The 18,166-nt window shown below is 41.4% G+C and overlaps 1 long non-coding RNA gene across 4 annotated transcripts in view; it reads right to left on the reverse strand.

Moving 5' to 3' along the window:
• LOC140916573 (uncharacterized) overlaps positions 1-18,166 on the reverse strand; it is a 207,787-nt gene that overhangs the window by 103,386 nt on the left and 86,235 nt on the right. For all 4 annotated transcript variants that reach the window (XR_012160553.1, XR_012160551.1, XR_012160552.1 and 1 more), the window contains one exon: positions 2,173-2,244. This is a non-coding gene — a long non-coding RNA (uncharacterized lncRNA). The remainder of the gene's footprint in view (positions 1-2,172; positions 2,245-18,166) is intronic.

Here is an 18,166-nt window from a genome sequence, read left to right on the forward strand (position 1 = left end):
GGTTGCAATATTCACTCTAAAACCATGGTGAATAGCAATAGTTTCCATGCTTTGTTGTTTTTAATTCATTGTGTCTTTCAGGAACCAGGAGATGAGCTGAATGAAAACCACCAGAGGGGAGCTTGTGGTATTAGGCCATCCTGCTGATCAACTAAAATAATAAGTTATCATATGCTTTATCTCAGTGACAATGCTATCGGATTATAGTATTGTTCCTTGTTTTACTAGCAAAGCATAATTGCGTATGATAGGGGCTCTCCATGGACCATCAGAACAGATAAAGAACATTAAGAGGGACTCGGAAGCTGGGAGGAGAAGCAGTCATGGGAAGATCTTTTTTTCTGTTTTGCAGAATGAAAAAGTTGGAGAACAACTAGCATTCCCCTTCACCATCATGTCATATGTCTGCATGTTCTTTATTTAGAAAGGAGAATGTGAACCACCTCATTACAAATTCAGCTGAAGCCTGCATTCTCAGTCCTTCTGACCCCAACCTCTACCTTATTGTCTTTTTACATCATGTCTAAAATTAGCTTGACATCTCTTTCTTTTATCTATTTTGGGAGACACCTCCACATTTTTGGTTGCCAAAATAACAATTAATCATAACAGTACACAGTGCATTAATGTTTCTAGTATTAATGCAATTTGTTAAGAAGACTCTCTCTTTCTAAACATAGAACCTAATTATTTAGAGTATTTTTTCTCCATTTTAGAGACTTTGGCACCTGTAGATAAAAAAAGATCAGTCTCCATGTATAGTCAGTCCTTAAACCTCTAGTGGCTGAGGAGGAGTTCATTGTGGTGATGTTTTTTTCTATTTGTATATTTTAGGTTGACACCTACCTGCTATGGCCTGGAGATTGCCCACAAGCTTATTTCATTTCACTGCTACATTCCATCAGATGGATTACCGCTGCACTCATATAAATTTGAGCCAATGGCCTATACATGGAAGACACAATGCCCCAACCACCCAAGCTGTTTAGTCCCTCCCTTAAATAGCATTTTCCAATGCATTAAATAGCATTTTCCAATCTCCCTTCAGCTGTAACATTTACTTGCCTTGCTCTCATGGAGATAAATGTTTAGGGTAATATTTTTGTTAAAGGATGCAGATTTCCCAAATGAAGTAAACATGCAAAAGATAAATTTGTTGCAGAAAATCTAGAAGTACCCAGAGTCAAAGATGAAAGACCACAAGCTGACTGAAATTGTTGACAAGCAACAGTGTAATAAGAGCATTGCAATAGTGGAAGAATTAGATTGAAATATGCACAGTAAAATGCTTGCATACACAGATGGATTTAAGCTCCTGTTCTACTATTTTTCTTACTAAAAATATAGCCACAGTATTAGAAATAAGGTAATTAAAGAGGACTACTAGGAGAGATGGTAAAGGGAGACTTTCAAACAAACAAAAAAACAGACCTTCATAACAACTGAGGTAATCCCCTGATGCAGAAATAGGTACATGCAGAACAGACATAAGCAAGAAGCTCACTTGTTGGGCAAACTCTGGCAAATAAAGAACACTGTTCAACTCAGTACGATCATCATCCAAGTAGTATGGAAGCAGGGAAAGGGTTTACTAGCAACCCCTGAAAAGCTTTTCAAACTCACCTGGCACTCTTGTCAGCCCCTTGACTCTATGTGCCAAATGACACTTGCCTCGCTCTCAAAAGGCAGCATAATTTTTAATTGCTATCCTTAGTGCACTTAAAGCAATGTCAGCAGTCACCCCACTCCGTTGCCTTATGCTTCACACCACCTGGGGCTGGCACAAATCCCTTCAGTTGGCAAGGCACTGTGACTTTCTTTTCCCTTGCAGCTGTTTTGTGAAGAGTACAGTGATTTATATTGTCTCCTTGAAGTGCTCAAGTGGCTGCATGTGATGCTGCTGTCTACGGATTGGAACTTGGGGTCCTGAGCTTGCCTGCAGCCTCAGGGGGTGACAGGAAGACCACACTGAAGAATAGGGGTGGGAGTTGGAGAAAGAAGACCTAATTGAGCTCCATCTAATCCAGAAATAGCATTGAAGTTGAGAGGGAGCCATGACCATCTCTCCTTGGCCAGAAAGGCTTTGAGGAAGGGATAACGGAGCAGGGTTGAGGAAGAGATTTAAATGAAGTTCCCCATAATATTACTTAGAAGCTTTTATGGATCACTTACCCAGGCTTAGACTCCATAGCGCTCAGCACCAGATGAGGAGATGTCCCAAGAGTTGAGTTCTGCCACCTACAGCTGAAAACAAAAACAAACGAACAAACAAAAAACCATTAGTTGGTTTAAAAATGCAACAGCAAACAAACATTAACAGGATTTAAAATAAACATGATAAGTTCAATTACATCCCTAGCCACAGTGAATAGTTTGATCTATATGTATCTGACAGAGGGAAGGACATGGGGGATTCTTCTTCTTGGTTAGTGAAGCTTGAGGAGAGCCAGAAGGATCTCGCAGACAAGGAAGGAAGGAAGGAAAAGGTGGCTGAATGATTTCAGGAGCTGAGCAGCGTGACAGAGCAGGTGGAGAGCTGCTGCTAGCCCACCTAACTCAGGGAGGGGGTTAATTAAAAAATCAATTTGCAATCTTCTGTAATTAGTTTGAAGAGAACCATCATTGCCACCTGCTTGTATTGATTGTGACAATACAGGTTAACCACTGGAAAGCTGCCACCACCATTTTACAAGTGCATTTCTTTCTTCATCTGGAGGTTAGTCTGCTGCCTTTGGAGCTTGAAGGAGGAGGTCTGAACTCTTCCCCTAGCATCTGCTCCTTCCATAAGCAGAGATCCAGTGGAAAAAGCAAAGGGTTGTTTTGATTTGCAAGCCATTGCTTTCTTTCATGTCTTTTTTTTTTTGAGTTGGCATTTGCTCCTCTGACTGGAACAGGCACTCAACATATTAGGGCAAAACTTTACCCTTTTGTTTCCCACCTCTGGCTGGTGTTATACCTCTGTTCTTTCTGAAATACACATCACATTTCTCTTACATCTCAAACTGGTGGCCAAGGTAACTGCAGATGAATCAAAAGTGACTTAGCTCACAAGTTATTAGAAACTGTCTCATCATCTTGTTAAATTCTGGCCAAATCCTGCTCTGTTATGTTAGCCAAAATCTGAAGACGTTCCATTTAAGTCAAGAGTGCTGGATCTTTAACTAATGTAAGCCAACACAGTAATATTGCAGCCAACAGTGCAGTTTACACCAGCTGGGGATCTGGTCCTGGAATCAACAGAGCTATTCCCTGGGTGTAAACAAGAACAGAACATTGCCCTCCATCTCACTATGTGCGCCTGTCTGGCCCTGCTTCCCCCTGTCTTTCTCCATCCTCATCCCTGGCTTCCTTGACTGATGGGAACACCCAGACCATCCCTCTGCTAAATGAAGCAGGCAAGTATTTCTTACTCACTTTTATTCACCTTTAGCAATGTGTATTTTATTTGTGATCCTGTGTGTCTATTATTTGTTGTTCTTTAAGCAGTTCGTGTGTGTTTGAGAACCAGGACATGTTTTACACATTTACAATCTGATCAAAAACAGTTCAAGAGTAGAAAAAGGCAAGCTGGAAATAAAAGAAAAGTTCAGCCATGATAGTTTGGAAAAGTTTGGTTGGCTGACCCAGTGGCTAACTTAACCCATAACATTTTATTCCCATGTCAGTCATTCCTTGGTTAGGAGAAAAGGCCTAATTTCACTTTATATGGATCCCTGCTGCTGAACTAGCAGTAGCTCGGGTCTCAAGAATTCCCATCCAGCCTAACTTGGCCAAGAAAACATTCCACTAAGCGGCGATCTAACATCTGATTTTCTTCTCCTTGAATGATATATAAAGGTAATTTAACCCTCTTTCTTAATTATTAAATAATCTGGTTTTACAGTTCACAACCCAAGTATTAATAAGGGGGAAGTGTAGGCCGTGGACAGGACATGACCAGGAGACAGAAAACCTGGTTTTCTTCTCAGTTCTGCCACTGAATCACTGGGTTGCCTTGGGCAAGAGACTTAACCTTCCCAGGCATTGGTTCCTAAAGGGATAAAATGGGGATAAAGACACCACCCTCTCTGAAGTGCTTTGAGATCCTCAGTGCTAAGTAATATTACTATGAGGCTGGGGCTATACTGTGTTTTTTGAAAGTGAAAACTGTGTATTTTAATCCCAGAAGAAGCATGTTTTCAGCTTAGAATTCAACTTTATTTACAACTGAACCCTGATGACAACATCATTTATTTACTTAACAACAATTCTGCATTAGGCACCATGAGGGTGATTCAATGTCTGTTACATTTATCAGTATAGTACAGTGAAAGAGGAGTTGAACTGCTGCTCAGATGCATCAGCAATGCAAGTTGCAGTCTAATAATGTGGTAAATGCTGCCCTCTGGCTCAGGTTGGCAATGGTCTCTTATTTAAAAAAAGGATCATTTTGTATTAAACAGGGCAGGGGTTGGGGGTTCAACAGCTGTCAGAACTCTCCTTAGAATTTAATTTAAAAGGCTAACTGCTCAAAGCATATAGGGTTAGAAAACAACATGAACGTGCATTCAGGGAATAGTCATATTACATATAGTAATATATATATATATTTCCAAATATCCATAAAGAATGGGAAGTACTCATTTTAATATAGCTTTATCTTGAACAGGATGAGTAAAGGATTCACGTCCACATTAAGTTAAAAATTTTACATTATTTTCCTTTGACGATTCTAGAAGGCATACAACTTATTTCTGTATATAATTTTACAGTTTTAGACAACATATAATATGATAAAATAAAGTTACAATGTGGCACATAAATCCAAACACTGGAGGATAAAACTAGTTCATAGCATCACTGCACTGAAAGCTTCCAATGAGAACGTTTGCACATCTGTGGACACACAGCAGCTTGCCAGAGTGGTAAAGATTAAGCTGTAATTATTCTTCTTAGGAAATTGTAGCTTTAAAAAAATTATTTAGGTGACCAGCAAGAGAGTCTCTGAGCAAAGGAAGAGAATATAATGATTTCTTGTCCTCATGCTCCTAAAAATTTTGACAAGTTTCAAAGTAGCAGCTGTGTTAGTCTGTAACCATAAAAAGAAAAGGAGTACTTGTGGCACCTTAGAGACTAACAAATTTTTGTTAGTCTCTAAGACACCACAAGTACTCCTTTTCTTTTTTCTAGAAATTTTGGCCCTTTTTTCTTATAAAATTTGGGCCATATTTTACATTGTACTGCACCCATGGGTGGTCATTGCACTCATTTTGCACTGGTGTAAAAGTACTATCATTGTGATATGGTAACATTTTACAGCCACTTTACACTGGGGTGAAGGACTATAAAAGGTTGAAGGCAATGGAAAATCCAGCCCTGTGACTTCAAGTCTTAAAGTCCATCTTCTTAAAATAGAAGCAGGAAGAGAGACTGTCTGCTTTGCATTAGAGGAGGATGCACACAATGTATTGAACACAAGGGCAGTATTTCTCCTGGGAATATTTCAAATTTAGGTAAAAGGGCAGTAGCCTTTTTCTGTAATTCCAGAGAAAAGTTCAATTGACTTTAGGAAGAAGGTTCAGAGCAGATTAGAGGATGACCATCTCAGAATCAAATTGCAAATAGGAAAGAGTAATTGATAGGGCTTTTAGTTCACTGATCCTGTGCTCTGACATAAAAGTAATTAAAAAACAACTCTAACAGGTGAAAAGAACAAAGAAATTTAACTGAAAATTTCAAAGGAAGAATTTTTAGAGGCTGTGAATTCAATACTCAAGTTCAAAGGACCTAATGGGATGTGGTCAGGAGAGCTCAGAAGCTAAATACTCTGTGCAACCTTATCATGTGCTTCCAGCAGCACCTGCAGCGGCAATTGGCACTCAGACAATGAACACTAAGAATCCTTCAAAATGTGAAAAGTTGAGGCAAACTGAAAATCTTTTAGCCTAAGCGTCTGTCTCTATGACAAAAGGCAAATGTTACACTAATTCCATAATACTGTAGATAAAAGGAGGTAGAAGAGGGTTTAACATGTCTTACTGTAAAATACCTCCAATTAATTCTTATTATCCCTCTTTATTAAAAGAGGAAATCTATTCAAGTTAACACCAGACATCCCTGGTGGCTGCATTAGGCCTCGAATTGGCCAGAGACAGAGGAGGTAGATGTAGAAACATCCTTCGCTGCACAGAGCAGGCCTTAACCTGGGTCCAGCTGAGTCTTCTGCACAGAGCTCCCAGGAGGTGTGTGGCTGTGGGCCATTTAGGTGCTACACCGTTAGATGCTAACATGGATTCCAAGGGGGCGAGCATCTGCCTTGAGGTGGCCATGTAATTAGAGCTGATACAGGATGACAATTCCGTTCCATTTTGTAGCAACTGTTTGAGGATTCTAAATGTTTTTATTGTACAGTGGAATGAAAACAAAACCTTTCAAACATTTTTGCACAAAAGGGATTACATCAAAATGTCCCTTTTTGAATTGAAACAGAAGGGGTGTGGGTAGCCTGGTGGTTAAGGTTGTGGGAGATCCAGATCCAAGTCCTTGCTCTGCCTGGCTCAGAGTGATCAGTGTTGAAAAACTTTGCTCTAAAAGAGGCAGCATGGAGACTGAAACCTGGGTGTCCCCAATCCTAGGCCAGTGCAGTAACCACCAGGCTATAGAGTGAGCCGCTCTCAAAATGGATACAGCTACATGAAGTGTTTTGATTTTGACAAAAGAGTTTGTTTCAACTTGGTCTACACATAATGCTTATATCACTGCCTTCCTTTCCCAAGGGCAGTCATAGGTGTGGCAATGAATCGAGTGGGAGGAAACAGACACACCTGCAAGCTGTCTGTGTATATAAGTACAGGAACTGGTTTTGTCTCCCACCCTCATAATTATACAGGGGTTACTACAGTCCTATGGATGTCCCAGCTGGTGAAAGATATGTACAGTGCTGCTCCCTGACTCCTGCAAGCAGGCACATAAACTTCCATTAATAAAACAGGTCACCTTGACTCCCTTTACACAGCATGCTGAGCTTCTTCAGGCTTACAAGCCATTGGAAGAACTGGGGCTAGGACTGGACCCCTTGTTATGTTAAGTTGATTAACTGTTGCCTTGCCTTACTTTATATATCGATTTTTTAGAAAGGTTAGTGGGAAGAGCAGTTGTAAAAGAGAGTCAGCACTTTTCCCACCACCCCTGGCCTTGGCTCTCCCACCATTAAACTGAAAATCCATTGCACAGCAGTAAGTGTACAACAAAATTTGTGAACCCTGCAACTGATTCAAAAGGAACAATCAATTAAATAGAAAACTTTCTAGTATGTGTTTCTATTTCCTTTAATAAGAAACTAGCTAGCTCAGCAGCCATTCTAAACATTCTTCAGTGTACATTAATGGGATCCACCCATCTTAATCTGCCTGCAGGAAATGAAGTTAAAAAAGAAAAAGAATCTAAAGAAAGAAGCACTTCCTAATTGTCTAGACTCTACACTACCACTTACGTCACTCAAGGGTATGAATAAGCCAACTCCCCTGAGCAACATAAGTTACATGGACCTAAGTGCTGGTGTGGACAGCACTATGTCGGCGGGAGAACCTCTCCCGCCGACATAGCTACTACCGCTTCTTGGGAGGTGCAATCATTAAGTCGAAGGGAGAGCTCTTGTCTGTCGGCTTAAAGCGGTTACACTAGAGAATTTACAGTGATGCAGCTGCAAGCTCTGGTGATTTTGGAGGCTGCAAACATCCATCTCACCTCCTGTGAATCTTTTGATGGAGGCCCTGACAGCTTCTTTTGCTCACAATGCCAACAAACTGATTGGACATTAGAATTCTCTGATGGCCACTTGTCCTGGTTGATGTAGCCTGGAAAAGAACTGTAATTCAGACTAACAGACATCATGCAACATTACTGCTGATCTGGGGAAGATGGGATATTGGTGAACAACTTTCAGTAAGGATGTTCACCACCTGAGCACAAAGCTCGGGAACCCCTCTCCTCCCACCAAATCATGCTTTCAGCGCTTAGTCTTGATTCTTTCTGGGAGGTGAAAAGACGCACATACAAAACATAACCCAACCAGTCAATTCCAAAGTCCTTTTTGCAATTGATAACTCATTTGTTACCCTGGAAAAAGACTTTATAATTGAATATCAGAAAATCTACATTGTAATCTAGCTATTACTTCATGGGCCAGAAGAGGTAAGCAAAACACGTTTCCACTTTGTTTTGTCTTCGTGCTTGGACATTTTCCTCTCACATGTATTAGTGACCATGCTGGTATTAAATGGCTTTTTTCCATTTGATGGTTAGAAAGTCTTTCTAAGCAATTTTCTAATAATAGTTTAAAAATAATATTCCCAAATGTAAATAATGAATAGCAAATTAGTTGGGGAGGAATTAAAAGCCTGGCCTCTACTAATGGTTATAACCAAAGAGTGCAATTACCAGTACATTTTGTATGTAAACCTGTCTCTAGCTTCATGAAATCCCTGAATCTGACACACAAAAAACAGAGCTCTCTCATTGCCATGGCTGGGTATCTTACTATCTGATATGAACTGTAGCTGTTAGAGTGGTGAACTGGAGATGTTATTTTATAGCTATAGAGAGAACTTTAATTTTCAAATCTGTGTTCCAGGAAAAGAGAACCCCCCACAGGTGAAGTCTTCATTAATTCATTGAGCGACACTGTTCCATAAGAGGCTGTTTGCTCCAATTCTTAACAGAACGTAGGGGACACTTTGTAGAGCACCCAAGTGTTTAATGGTAGACCTTGTGGCCTCTTCAGCTAATTTTTATGTTTTAGGTTTTTGTATCAAATTTAAAGAACTCAACCCTCAGGCAAGGTCCAAAGGTTTATTCTGAAATGGGAACAAGATCTTTGAAAAGCTCTCTCATGTACCCCGTGGAAATTAGAAAAAGGAAATTAAAACGATCAACTGAAGTGAAGGAAAACTGAAGCTAATCGTGTAAATTTAAAATGCAGCTAAGTATGTGCCAGTGTCTGAACTTGAGAATGAGATATTCATTCATGCTAATGAAGACAGCAATTGGACTCAGAGAGCCATAGATGAGAAAGAGGGAGAAATGAAGAGTCACACACCTTTCTTTGCTGGGACATAATACCCACACTGGCCCTGTAGCCACTGGCTGGAATCAAGGACAAACTCCTTTCAGGGAGATGTTAAATACTAGCTGATAGCTAGCTGGGCTGAGAGAGAAAGAGAGAGAGAGAGAGAGAGAGAAGGAAAGTGGCAATAAATATAGTTTTCAGGCTACATAACATTCACCACAACTATGGCCATCCTTATGCCACTCTGGTTTAAGACTGGTTTAAAGGGGCAAGATCAGAATCAGATCTACACCTGGAGCCAACCTAGCTATGTTTTTCATAGTGTTTTAGTCTGGCTGCGTCTATATTCTCTTGAACAGCTATTTTGTTTGTGATTCTCTGTATTTTTGCCCTGAGCCAAATGGGCTTTGCTTTCACTTAAGACACTTGGCATTGCTTGCCTAGACTACCAGTGGGAATAGTCACTGCTGGCTGCCTTGGAGAGACGTAAACTGCCCTCTGATCTTGAGAGATAAAAGAATGAGGCAACAGGCATGAGCACCTAGGCAGCAGAAAGGGATTGTAAATATGCTGTGTTTGTGAGGAAGGTGACTACAGTCAAGTGCAGCCACAGGGAGTCTGACCTAAAGCCCACTGGAGTCATACAGTTTACTTCAATAGACTCCGGATTAGACTAAGGTTATGTCTACACTGGCAGAGTTACAGCGCCAGCAGTTACAGCAGCGCTCAGAGAGCGCTGAAGGGAAACCGCTGTTATGTGTTCACACTGTCAGCTGCCTGCACAATAGTGTGTTCACACTTGAGGCACTTGCAGCGGTATTTGGAGCGGTGCACTCTGGGCAGCTATCCCACAGAGCATCTCTTCCTCTTCTGCCGCTAAGAGTTGTGGGGAGGTGGAGGGGGTCGTGGGGCATCCTGGGTCCTGTCCCGGTGCCTTGTGACGCATTGCTTCACATCCCAGCAATCCCTGTACTTCCGTCTGCATTTGGCACCATCTTTCAATGGTTTTTGTATGCATGCTCTGTCTCTTGGGTCTGCAGGAATGAATTCTGCAGTGTTGACCAGTATGCTGCTTGCTCTGACTAACACGCCAAGAGTGGCAATGGGGTTATTCCTTAAACTACAAAGGCAAGAGGAGTGTGACATTGATCTCACCATGCATAGTAGCTATGACACAAGATTGTTTCTGGCATTCACAGAGGCACTGACCACAGTGGAATGCCACTTTTGGGCTCAGGAAACAAGCACTGAATGGTGGGATCACATCGTCATGCACGTCTGGGATGACTAGCAGTAGCTGCAAAACTTTCGGGTGAGGAAAGCCACATTCATGGGACTGTGTGATGAGCTCTCCCCAGCCGTGCAGTGCAAGGACACGAGAATGAGAGCTGCCTTGCCATTGGAGAAGCACGTGGCGATTGCACTGTGGAAGCTGGCTACTCTGGGCTGCTACCGATCGGTCACTAACCAGTTCGGAATGGGAAAGTCTACCATTGGACTCGTGTTGATGGAAGTGTGCAGGGCCATTAATCACATTCTGCTCTGAAAGACCGTGACCCTGGGTAATGTGTGTGACATTGGGGATGGCTTTGCACAAATGGGCTTCTCTAACTGCGGAGGGGCGAAAGATGGCACACATATTCCAATTCTGGCACCAGACCACCTAGCTACTGAGTACATTAATCGGAAGGGATATTTCTCTATGGTTCTTCAGGTGCTTGTGGATCACCTTGGGTGTTTCACGGACGTTAATGCAGGCTGGTCCAGAAAGATGTATGACATACATATCTTTCAGGACACTGGCCTGTTCAGGAAGCTGCAAGCAGGGACTTTCTTCCTGGACCAGAATATCACTGTAGGGGAAGTTGAAATGATCCTGGGAGACCGCACCTACCCCTTAATGCCGTGGCTTATGAAGCCATACATGGGGAACCTTAACAGCAGGAAGGAGCGGTTCAACAACAGGCTGAGCAAGTGCAGAATGACTGCTGAATGTGCTTTTGGCCGTTTAAAGGCCCGCTGGCGCTGCCTATATGGGAGGCTGGACCTGGCCGATGACAGTATTCCTATGCTGTACGCTCCATAATATTTGTGAAGGGAAGGGTGAAAGCTTCACTCAGGGCTGGAGTGCAGAGGCTCAGTGTCTGGAGGCTGAGTTTGAACAGCCAGAGACCAGGGCTATTATAGGGGTGCAGCATGGGACTATAAGGATCAGGAATGCCTTGAGGCAGCAATTTGAAGCTGAAAGCCACTATTATTTGTTGCTATGCTCACGAGTGCAGTGCTTGTAATGCTAGAAGGTGATTGTGATTGATGCAGATGATGCAACATGAAGGTTTAAGAAAATTCCCTGTTGCTTTGCAGGGCTCTGTTTGTTTTCAGTTAAAATAATTAGGATTGTTTCAAACCAAACCAATTCTTTTATCGGCTGTAGTGTGTCCCAGTCATGGCCCCTTTCTGTCATGCATTGTGAAATCTGTCCGTAGGTATCACAATTCCTGCAGCTGGAGCCCAGCTGGGACTGGACAGCCTCCTCTCCCCAAATGCTGATAAGGTCCAGCAGCTTGGCATTGATCCAACTGGGGGATCACCTGGTGCATGGAGCAGGTATGGCCACCTGGAAAGATGCGCTGAGATCACTACACGCATCACTGAGAAAACAGGAAGGGGACTTTCAAAATTCCAAAGGAATTTATGGGGTGGGGATGATGGTTGGTCACCTGAGGGGAGGGCAGTAGAGTTCAAACCCATGACCAGGGAGGCAAGAACAGGCAAGAACTGCAGCACTGTAATCAACCAGGCTGTCTACACTGGCACCGCGGTGCTGTACCCCCAACACAGAAAGCTCTACGCTTCTCGTTGGGTTGGGTTTTTTTACAGTGCTGCACTGTTTTTTACAGTTTCTGCACACTAAGGGGCTTGGCAGTGTGTATACCTCGGGAGTTACAACACTGAAAGCTGCTGTACTGCGCAGAGACTTGCCAGTGTAGACAAGGTCTGAGAGAGAGCTAAGAGATCTGAGGGCTGAAAGGCTTGGCTATGCGCATCTATACTGTAAAACCCCTATGAGGATTTTCCTTACCATGACCCAAATCTTTTTATTGCAGGTCACTAACTAAGGGCTTGATCCTGAATGACCTCAAATCCCATTGACTTCAAGAGGCATAATTTCTGCAGCAACCTGAAAACTGATGCAGTCATGCAGATACAACAGTTTGGATTGCCTGGTTGTCTGAGCTGTGTCGGTGCAGGACTAGAGAGGAAAAAGAGAATAAAAGTGGTTTAAGACAGTTAAGCTTTGTCATGCTTGGGACAGAATGCAGACTGGTTCTATCACTGTGAAAATCAGATCAGCCTGAAGTCTGGTCTATATTATGTCCAGCTGCCAATGACCCAGGGGACCATTTCAGCTCCTAGGATCAGCCAGATGCATTGGGGTTCCTTGCTATGCTTCTTTTCCCTACTTATGCCTATGTGCCTGAGGCCTGGAGGATGAGTGGCACAGGAGTCACTACATTGGCCCTCTACCAGCTGAAAATGAATTCTCGGGTAGCTAGTTAAGCCAGTTTTTTGCTGCCTTGCACCACTGGCTGATAACTTTATAGTCCAAAATAGATTGTTTCAGTTTCAGAACCATCTTGTGAGAAGCTGTTGAATTCCTTCAGTTACTAAGCTTAACAGGAACATTCTCGGACAGAAAAGTGTTAGAAAAAGAAGCTAGCACTCTGCCTGCCTTAGGGACTGATCATAATGTAGCTGTATGCTTGGGAAAGTCTTACCTGTGGATTACCTGGAAGTTTCCCCCAATGACCAAGTCTGTTTCCTCTCCTGCTTTTTTTTTTTTTAAAGAAAAAATATATATCCCTGAGAAACTGTTTGCAGCATGAACAGAGAATAAATCAACAACAACAGAAAACCAAGAACTCGATTGCTTCTCTCTACTTCTGCAAAAAACCATAAAGGCTCAATTGTCCTCTTAGGACTCCTTGGGAAGTCTTAACAAAAGTCTCTAACAAGAAACTAAATGAAAGACTAGGGATTTAGCAGCAAGGCAGATCTATCATAGACAAATCATATGGAACATTCTTTCCTTATGATTGTGTCTATAATAGGGCCAGATTCTGATCCCCTTAATCATGTTGAATAGTATTTCACTCCCTGAATGGCTCCACCGAAGCCACCGGGATAACTTGTGGAATAAGATCTGATGGATAGTTATCAGAAGATACCAGAATCTGACCCATTGGGATTAAAATTTTGGAAAGTTAATTACAAATATAACTTTAATTTTAAATTAAAGGTGACTTGCAAAGGAAAAAAGAGGATTGTGTGTGATTTGTTTCTTCATGATATCCAGGGAGCCTGAAAATTTTTGGTTATTTAAATTTTTTTCCTACTTGGATTTTTACACTAGAAATTCATGTCTCATCTATGCTGGAGGACTCAGAGGATTGGGGACGTACTAGGCTTTATGATATCACAATTATCAAGGATGTGAAACCTGATTAGCTGAGGCCAGGTCTACACTACAAGTTTTTTCAAGGGTGTCAGTCAGGGGTGTTAAAAAATACAATCCCCGCTTGAGATAGCTGGGCAGCAAAAACTCCTCGTGTAGATGCAATTATACTGGCAAAACTGTGCTTTGGGTAGTATAGTTTATTTGACAGGGGGATGAGAGAGAGGGTGGTGTTTCAAATAAGCAATTCTAGCAAACGCACAGTTTTGCAGGTATAAACCGTGTGCACCATACGCATGGCATAGCTATCCTGGAAAATGTTCCTGGCCTGAGCGGGGAAATGATTTTTTTTCAGACATTTTTTTTTTTACAAATGATTTCCACTGCAGAGTTAACTCAGGGTCTTACTTGGGTGCTGTCCTTAAACCCCCTCCTATCCACACACACAAAACCCCACACTTGAGTTTGGTGGCACTTTAAATCCACAGCAGCTGGCATGGCTGGGGTGCAGACCAGAGCTCAGACATCACTTTCACTCAGACTGGTAACCCACCCACTTTGCAGAGAGGACTCAGGCTAAATCACTCAAGTACTGATAGTCCTCCAATGCTTTCCCCATAATTCCCCATGTGCTCAGAAGGACAAACAAGTTCTACCACAATTCACTGGGAAGAAAGATGTGGTTTTGGGATTTCATTATAAGCCCCCGCTTTTTAAGGTGTCCATGGGCCAACATTTCATGAGACTCTCACCACCATCCGCTTGACTGGGGAAGCCTACAGTAGTTCTCAGATTGCCATGCTTGACCAATTGTCAATTAAACCTTCCTCAGCTGGTTTCTCATTATGCACCTGCATTTTGTTTGGCAGGGATTGTCCCCGTACTGCCAATGCTTCCCTTCATGCTTGAAAGCCAAAGTACCTCAGCATCTGTTGTGCATATGCAGAGCTTTGTGGGGTAGTTCACTTCTGAAACCCAGAGGAAGTCAATCCCAAGCATGAATCAAGCACCCCAAAATCATGAGATTGTTTTAAAAATCATAACATTAAAGAACACTCAACATTTTGAGCTCCTGATTTTTAAGCCTTCAGGGTCATGTTTTTAACATTTTGTCTACCACCATGAGGGTTAGAAACTTACATGCAAATCCATTTTCATTTTTAATAAAAGTAATCACATGACTCCAGGAGAAGAAGCTTTGAGAAAAAACAAATCTCGTAAGACTGAGATTAACATTACAAGAGTTGATGAACTATAGGGACACAAACAGGTGCTTATACATCAGGAACTAGCTGAGGCTTAGGGTCTAAATTGTGGATCGAGAGGAAGGGAAAAGAAAAGTTGACAGAGTATAGGAGGGGTGGGCAAGGGGAGTGAAGACGTTAGAGGGAACTAAAAAGGGAGAGAAAAAATCAAAATTAGATTCAATATACTTTGCTCTCATCCCATTTCTCTACCCCAACCCAAAAAAACCTGTTTCCTGGATGGCCTCGGTAGACTGCCACAGAAATCTGTTTTGGGCTGCAGAGTAACCAGTTTTTACTTTGTTCTTTTCCCAGTGGGTGAGTAGGTTGTTATTTTTTAAATGGTAAGAATGAAGTAAAAATAGAACTTCATGGCTGCTTCTTCTTAGAAGTCTCTAAATATTCAGAGAGGCTCACAAATTGTGTCCACTTTTTCACTCCTGTAAAGCCATTTCCCTCCTATGTTTATTTAAATACTCTGCCATTAAAATAAAAATTAAAATAAACAAAACAAAAGGATACTAATGGGTAGATTGTGAACCCCTTGCTCTCATTGGTAAGCAGCTACCAGAAGTAGGGAGGTTCAAAGCAGAAGCTAACCCTTCCTCTTTTCTTCAACATAGTGTGTTTCCATATTGCTGGGGTCACAGATCAAGGTAGGCTGTTAGGTACCATATGGACAATAGAACTAAGGAACAGCAGGGAAAATTACAAACAATTGGTTATATTCTGCCTTCATTACATTCATGCAACCCCATTGACATTAGTGGGGTTGTCTGGTGTAATTTCTCCTGAGGGCAGAATATGGTTCAGTGGGTTTAGATCAGTTTGAATTTCTTTGCTTTTGTCACATCTCAGTTTTTGGTGATTTGTTTTTCAGTTTTCCTATAAACAGCACTAAGCAATCAGTGTTTGTGCCACATTTCACAGAAACTGCTGCCTTCCTGTCTGCAAAGTAAACCCAAGAATGCCTATTGTGTTAGCCAATGTTTCTTCCTCAGCCAAATTTTTCATTTTCTGGTCAAAAATGGTCTGGAGCAAATTAAACATAGATATGGATACTACAGTAGTCAGACCCAACCCTGAAGTGCTTTGAGATCTACTGATTAAAAGTGCTGCATCAGAACTAGGTATTATTATGGTTATTACTACTTACGTGAGTAGTCCCACTGATTTCAGTGGAACGAGGGGGGGACAGCTTTTTGAAAGCAGAGAGCATTCACACATTAACCTGTCTGCTTCTTGTTCAGAGAAATAGTGCAAACAGTGTTCTTTAATTGAGATAGACAATCTGGCTAAAAACAGAAGGGTGTGCTTTTTCCTTCCTCCTGTATACACAGATTTATTTTTAAAGGAATTAAGAGTAATATACTGGAATTAGTGACCCTTTTTAAAGCAGAGCTAAGACTGAGTAGATCCTCTTTGGAAAACAGGAAATGAAATTGGGTGAAAATAATTTCAAGACCTGCTTTACTTTCAGAGAGCACAAAGGGTGTGCCTAAGCCTAATTTATGGACACAAATATAAATAAGTTGCTTTTCTTTTACTTTATAACAACATTTCAGTTAGTAGCAGCATGCCAAGATCGTTTGCTATTGTTTTTAGAAGGCTGTGATCCGTTCTGGAGTATTTGGGAGTTCAAGTGTTGTATAATTACACAAAGCAGGGCCTAAGCAAGAATATCCTGTTTTGCTTCCTGTACACTCATAGGGTGGTTCATCTGAATCCTTGACAACATCTTGCTCCATGAAGAAAACATTAAGACTCCTTGCTGATAGCTGCTTTTCACCTAGTGCTCCTCAGCAGTTGGGCTGTTTAGTCACCAAGTGTAAGCAGACAATCACCCTATTGTTTACTTTCTAGTCAGAAGGAGCGTTCCTGCTTTTCTTCACTCTGTATGGCCTCCATAATCCTAACAGTCATGTTCACTCAGCAGTAAATCTAAATATATGCTTCCCAAAGGAGTTTCAAATCCATGACATAGATTAGCATCACCGTGGCTTGACACGATCTGTGACAGATTCCACAGTAATTAACATTTTAAATCAGTCAGTACTGCCATTATTCGATGAGGAATCATTCTGCTCCCCAAATAGTGAGAAATTAACAATAAATTTAAAGTGCAAAGCACTATTATTATTATAATAAGTTGAATAGGCTGTGGTGAACAATGTATCATTCAGAAGCTCTCTGTCAGAAATGCTTCATCTCATTACCTATCACCATGTCTTAAAAAAAAAAAAAAGAGGGAGACTCAACTGTGTGATGGTGAATCAGGAAACTTCACAAACATTCAAGGAACACACATGCCACTACAAATTAACCATTAGCACTGCATGGTATTCATTCTTTCTGTCACACACTGTGGGAAGCATGCCTTATTAGCATGGGAGCATGGAGCAATAGTATCTCACTCTACTTAACATTCACTTACCTTGGGGGAAAAAAAAAGCACACAAGCACAGTCTTAAAACAAAAATAGAAACCTAACCCCCAAAACACTGCAGTTCTGTTCCCTTCCACATTTAATCCCAGGATTAAAAATTACAAAATGAAATTTTACGGCCTTTTCTTTCTCTTCTTCCCTTTCGCTGTAATGCTTATAATGAATGTGGGGTTTGCATTTTTAATCAGCCCTAATAATAAACAAGACAGTGATAACAATTGCTGCTCCCCCTTTAGTTTTGAATTTCAATAGTACCCAGGACACTGGGGAACCTTCCTGGATCCCAGATGTCAAGTTACATGGTCTGCCCTACTATTTTCATAGTGGCAGGCCGGTTTCTTGTTAAATTTCAAGGGATTTGAATGGCCATCCTGGAGTCACCACTTCTCACTCAGACAAGTTGTGACTAACCCTCATCCTATTGCCCCGATTCTCCAAAACCAATTCCCTTTGACCTAATTGTTTCTTTGTAAAACACACTTGGGTTATTTTTTAAAAATCTCTTGTTAAAATGTCCTGCACAAATCCTTACGAAATCTATATTCAGTATCAGTGTTCCTGCTGGAGTCCTGTGCGGTCTATAAAATGTCTAGTGAGGGGCCCACTTCCCATACCTGCCCTACTTGCATGCTGTTTTATTTAAGAATCAAGAGTACATTTTACAACCACTTTGCCATGTTAAAAAAACCCCAACAACCCCCAAAAACATAAAAGTGACTTTCTGGGGGACAGGACCACTTATGTTTTGTTTCACTAACTTCTTTCAAAATACACTTGTAAAATAAAAAGTTATAAATCCCAAACAATTTAGTAAAAGCTAATGTAGCAGTAAACCAGAGCCTTCCACGGACCTAAAGGCAGAGCTGGTGTTTTAAACCTCTGTTGCTTTAACCTATGTATTTAAAAAAATAAAAAAGAAAAGAAAATCTACATGACTCAGTGTAACCCAACACCATGGATTCGCAATGCAACTA

The sequence above is a fragment of the Lepidochelys kempii genome, chromosome 8 (genome assembly GCF_965140265.1).
Source record: "Lepidochelys kempii isolate rLepKem1 chromosome 8, rLepKem1.hap2, whole genome shotgun sequence".
Taxonomy (NCBI): Eukaryota; Metazoa; Chordata; order Testudines; family Cheloniidae; genus Lepidochelys; species Lepidochelys kempii.